We start from the raw sequence: 6,126 nt of genomic DNA, 5'->3' as shown, positions 1-6,126 counted from the left end.
CCACGCAACAGAAACGCCAAGTAAATCTTTCTTTTGTACCAGTTATTATGACAACCTCTAACTGCACAAACAATCCCGGTCTTCCTTGAAGCCATAACGATGAGTTAGTTGTTATGAATACTTGTTTGATTAACCGCTACGGTGAGCTCGCCAGTAACCGGAAGTGCCTGACCGGAAGTCTCGCACAAAATACCGTCAACTGGCTGCGTCCGTATTTCCGTTAAAAATAAGGTGAATAGGCAGCTAACAACAGAAGTAACTAGCTGCAGCTGCGGGCTGATTAAGTGATCAGCTGGTTACTAAGCAACAAACAAGCACTACACACTCAGACCCCACACCCACAACAACCAACAGATACACAAAATGAACACACGGATCGATGAACCGTAACACTCTAAGGTAAGGGCTTTTTTACTTATAAGACAGAATGCAAGAGAGCCATGCTGCAGTTGTTCGAGCCTTGCATCAAGCATGTTTTTAGAAAACAAGAGACAAAAGCAAGAGACTCGAAAGATCGGTTGAACATTTTATGGCTGTTAAAAATGAGAAAAATGCAAAAGTGTTAAAGGGAATGTTCAAATAATGTGAAAGACTGTCAACTTCAATTAAAAGACTGTGAAGGTCTAACCTGAAAGATCTGTAAAACATTGAACATAAAACACAATCTGTAGTGTGAATGACAGCTAGGGAATAGGTATCTTGTGATATAGGTGAGTCTGCTGCCACAATGGTGCAATTATTCAACGGACAATACTAATGCCACATGCAGCAGGGAAATTATGAGGTATTTTGGTTCAAGCCTTACCGTTCGAGTGCGTTTTTTTTTAATGAAAGGGACATTCTAGGAAGACGAGTTCAGTAATTTGAAAAAAATGTATAGTGTTTGCTGACAGTCTTGCTTAAAAAATGTCATGTATCCGTTCTTCCTTCTAGTTAGACTTGAAGATTGGGGCTAATCTAGACAAGCATATTAACAACCCCATTAAAGCCATTAAATAAGCAGGGCTCTTATCTCTATTTATAAGGCAAGATCACACTAAAAGGAAAATTAATTGAAACTAGGACCTTTTGTTAATTTAACAAAACTGTAAATGACTGGATTTAACAGTTAACAGTATGCATGATGGCATGCTCTAGTCTAGCAGATGTCACAGTATTACACACAATTTTTTTATAATTGCAATTTTATATAGTTTATGTCAGGGTTATGTTCTGTTTTTGTTTTCATTGTGTTCACTTTCTGTTTGGCTGTTTTCCTTTGACCCAGTTTTCACAACAGGACATCACCCATCACCCTTTAGTACCGGACTGTGCTAGGTACCCCAACGGAAGGGTCCCAAAAAAGTGTTACGGTTCGGAATTAGAGTATCATTCACAACTTCTGACAATGAGGCATAACAGGTTTTTACTTCTAAGACAGAATGCACGAGAACCATGCTGCAGTTGTTCGAGCCTCGCTTCGAGCATGTTTTTAGAAAGCAAGAGACAACAGCAAGAGAGTTCAAGAGCTAACTTGAAAGATTGGTTGAACATTTTATGGCTGTTATAAATTAGAAGAATGCAAAAGTGTTTAAGGCAATGTTCAAATAATAATGTGTTTTTTAATTGGTTCATCTACTTCACCTGTCCGTCGTGAATTAACTCATCAACTCCTTTGTTTGCCCTGTATTTAAGCCCTCAGTTTCAGTTCATTCCTTGTTCTGGATTATTTGTCGTGAGTGCTAAACATCATGTTGGTTGTGTTTCATTCTCCTATGTGTTCCTGTTGGGTTTTGTATTAAAGGATTCCTTGTCCTCATTAGCTTTACCATTTACTACAGCCAACCATGACAGTTTATACAAAGTATACAGGAAAGTATAGACAGGACCATCCTGGTGATGGTGGGGAGGGTGGAGGTGATTGTCACAGCATCTGCAAACTCAAACATGTGTAAGTACCAATCTTTTATACAGCAAGTATAAGGACATGATTGGATAGATGTGAAGATAATAAGTGGCGTAGTAGTTAAGTCTTCCTGGCAGAACTTACGCTGAAGCTTCATTTCTTCTGTAATCAAGAGATTAAGGTTTTTTTTTTCTTTTTTTTCTCTCACACTATCTGAGTAAAGAGTTGGTTTTGTCCAGTTACTATTCTGGTGGGAATTTAGAGTATTTAAGACAGACCTTCTCAGCCTTTGGGAAGGAAGGGGGTCAGTGAGTTAAGCTGAGGTTGCGTTTGTGCTGTTTAAAGCAAATTTACTTTGTTCTTTGTTAGAAAAAGTGTGCACTGAGTGAAAGTTTGTAAATATTCTTTTCTTCAATTTTTTTTCTTTATTCACAGACTTGTAATTTGTACCCCAATTTTTGATATTTGATTAATAAAATTCACTCTCTTTGGATTATCCTGGTTTACGCCTATCTGATTCTGAACTGATCTGATCAAACTTTGTTACACGGTATAGCCACATTTAGCTCACTGAGCCATGTGTGGCTGCCGTAAATAGGAGGTAATTTACAGTGTCATTAAAAAAAATAATAATATTGAAAGCCCATTTTGCCAGCGGTAAATTGCCCCATTAAGTAACTATTTTGCTCAAGCCGTGCTGTTCTTTGGTTTTAGTAGAGAGTGGAGAATGGACTTCTGAGAAGAGCTCATCAAATGTTGTATTCCCAGAATAAATCTTCCAACACGTACAAGTTGTTGTTGGGTGCTCGAGCCCCTGCCTTTTTTCAAAATTAAAGTGCCCTTCTCAAACAAATATCAATGATAATATTGTGGTCAATAAAACAAAATGCATTTGATTATAATTAACATGACAACGTGTACAAAACTAAAGTAGCCTAAATTCACGTTTATTTTTACGTTTCTGTCAGTCTGAGGTGTCGTTGCCATAACGCGTTGCTATGGGTTGCGTCACTAGCATGTGACTGTCTTACTTCGGAACTGACTGAAGGGGTCAGTCTCCTTTTTCGAGGGTCGAAAACTCCGGAGTGTGTGGACGGTGTTGTGAATAGGAAGACTCAGAGGGATCCATTTGCAGCTTGATTTATTAATAAGAGTGGTCAAACAGGCAATGGTCAGAACCAACAGATACAGCAGTGAAGACAGGACTAAATCGTAGTATAATACCAGGCAGAAGATCAGGGCAGGCAGCAAACAATCAGAGTCAGAGATCAAAGCAGAGGTAACGTAGGCAGGCAGCAGACAGGGAAAAATCCAGAAACGGGCAAGGTCAAAAATACAAACAGACAGTCACAGGAATAAATGCTCAGAAAAGTTCACAACAGTAAAACAAGACTTCGCACTGGGGTGAGAATGTGTGTGACATAAATAGTCCATAGAATGAGGATCAGGTGTGACTGTAATCAGAAACAGTGCAGGTGTATAATGCAGTGCAGGTGTATGAAGTAATCAGTCCAGGTAGATGCAGGATGGGAAATGTAGTCTGTGAGTGAATATAATAAGTCCGGTGTGGAGTGCCCTCTGGTGGCTCTAAAAGGCACTCCAGCTGGTGACCGTTACATAGCCCCTCCCCAAAGAGCGGCTTCCAGACGCTCAAACTGTCCAGGTGGGAGGTGGCCCGGAGGCGGATCCGGGGGCGGGATGGAGGGCCAGGTCCGTGGAGCGGAAGAGGACCTTGAGACTGCGGTAATACAGAAGGCCAGGGTTGAGCAGGCTGTGCAGGCGGCCAGGGCGGAGCAGGCGGCCAGGGCGGAGCAGGCGGCCAGGGCGGAGCAGGCGGCCAGGGCGGAGCAGGCGGCCAGGGCGGAGCAGGCGGCCCTTCAGGCGGAGACGACCCTTCAGGAATATGAACGGGCTCAAGAACAGGAACAGGAACGGGCTCAGGGGATGCGGTGGCCATCTTGTCCGAAGACACAGGCGTGGAGTCGGCCATCTTGTCCGAAGACACAGGCGTGGAGTCGGCCATCTTGTCCGAAGACACAGGCGTGGAGTCGGCCATCTTGTCCGAAGACACAGGCGTGGAGTCGGCCATCTTGTCCGAAGACACAGGCGTGGAGTCGGCCATCTTGTCCGAAGACACAGGCGTGGAGTCGACCATCTTGTCCGAAGACACAGGCGTGGAGTCGGCCATCTTGTCCGAGGACACAGGCGTGGAGTCGGCCATCTTGTCCGAGGACACAGGCGTGGAGTCGGCCATCTTGTCCGAGGACACAGGCGTGGAGTCGGCCATCTTGTCCGAGGACACAGGCGTGGAGTCGGCCATCTTGTCCGAGGACACAGGCGTGGAGTCGGCCATCTTGTCCGAGGACACAGGCGTGGAGTCGGCCATCTTGTCCGAGGACACAGGCGTGGAGTCGGCCATCTTGTCCGAGGACACAGGCGTGGAGTCGGCCATCTTGTCCGAGGACACAGGCGTGGAGTCGGCCATCTTGTCCGAGGACACAGGCGTGGAGTCGGCCATCTTGTCCGAGGACACAGGCGTGGAGTCGGCCATCTTGTCCGAGGACACAGGCGTGGAGTCGGCCATCTTGTCCGAAGACACAGGCGCAGGAAGAGGAACAGATTCAGGCTCAGGATCAGTACCAGATTCAGGCTCAGGAACAATTTCAGTCTCGGCGAGACGAGACTCTGGACGGGCAGACGTGACGTGAAGCTCTGGCTCGGCAGGACTGACGTGAAGCTCTGGCTCTGGCTCGGCAGGACTGACGTGAAGCTCTGGCTCGGCAGGACTGACGTGAAGCTCTGGCTCGGCAGGACTGACGTGAAGCTCTGGCTCGGCAGGACTGACGTGAAGCTCTGGCTCGGCAGGACTGACGTGAAGCTCTGGCTCGGCAGGACTGACGTGAAGCTCTGGCTCGGCAGGACTGACGTGAAGCTCTGGCTCGGGCTCGGCAGAAGCGACGTGAACAGTCTCTAGATCAGCAGAAGCGACGTGAACAGTCTCTGGATCAGCAGAAGCGACGTGAACAGTCTCTGGATCAGCAGAAGCGACGTGAACAGTCTCTGGATCAGCAGAAGCGACGTGAACAGTCTCTGGATCAGCAGAAGCGACGTGAACAGTCTCTGGATCAGCAGAAGCGACGTGAACAGTCTCTAGATCAGCAGAAGCGACGTGAGGTGCGGGCTCAACCTCGCCCACTATGAAGGGAGACCCACAAAATAGCAAAACAAAATCTATATATTGAGCCAGAGTCCATCTGGGGTCAACCTCGGGCAAATAAAAACTCACGTCCTGATCCAGTCCCATCCAAAAACAATCCTTGAGTTCCCTGTCGTCCAGTGGGGCCAGGTGGCAACAAGCCACAAACTCACCCACATAGTCCTCTATGGGGCGACCATCCTGGAAGATGGAGCAGAGTTTAGTTACTGGGTCCATGTTTGTCATTGCTGCTGGATCTGGGTGTGGCGAAGTCTTCTGTTGTGAATAGGAAGACTCAGAGGGATCCATTTGCAGCTTGATTTATTAATAAGAGTGGTCAAACAGGCAATGGTCAGAACCAGCAGATACAGCAGTGAAGACAGGACTAAATCGTAGTATAATACCAGGCAGAAGATCAGGGCAGGCAGCAAACAATCAGAGTCAGAGATCAAAGCAGAGGTAACGTAGGCAGGCAGCAGACAGGGAAAAATCCAGAAACGGGCAAGGTCAAAAATACAAACAGACAGTCACAGGAATAAATGCTCAGAAAAGTTCACAACAGTAAAACAAGACTTCGCACTGGGGTGAGAATGTGTGTGACATAAATAGTCCATAGAATTAGGATCAGGTGTGACTGTAATCAGAAACAGTGCAGGTGTATAATGCAGTGCAGGTGTATGAAGTAATCAGTCCAGGTAGATGCAGGATGGGAAATGTAGTCTGTGAGTGAATATAATAAGTCCGGTGTGGAGTGCCCTCTGGTGGCTCTAAAAGGCACTCCAGCTGGTGACCGTTACAGACGGCAGGCATAACCATAGCAAAAGTTATGCGTTTTAAAATGAAAATGCACTGGTGTAAACGTATAGGTATTCCACAGTCTGCTCGGGAACAGATGCTCTCGAGACAAATATGGTTCTTTCAGTGAGTAGGCCTATTATGGCTCGACGGCAATTTTGAAACTTTTTTTTTCAATAATAAAAGGTTGTGTGTCGATTCAATTAAAAATCAACATATCACATATTTTAAAATATTACATGAAGCCTGT

The sequence above is a fragment of the Abramis brama genome, assembly GCF_963993115.1.
Source record: "Abramis brama genome assembly, chromosome: 22".
Taxonomy (NCBI): Eukaryota; Metazoa; Chordata; class Actinopteri; order Cypriniformes; family Leuciscidae; genus Abramis; species Abramis brama.
Note: the sequence above shows the minus strand (reverse complement) of the source record.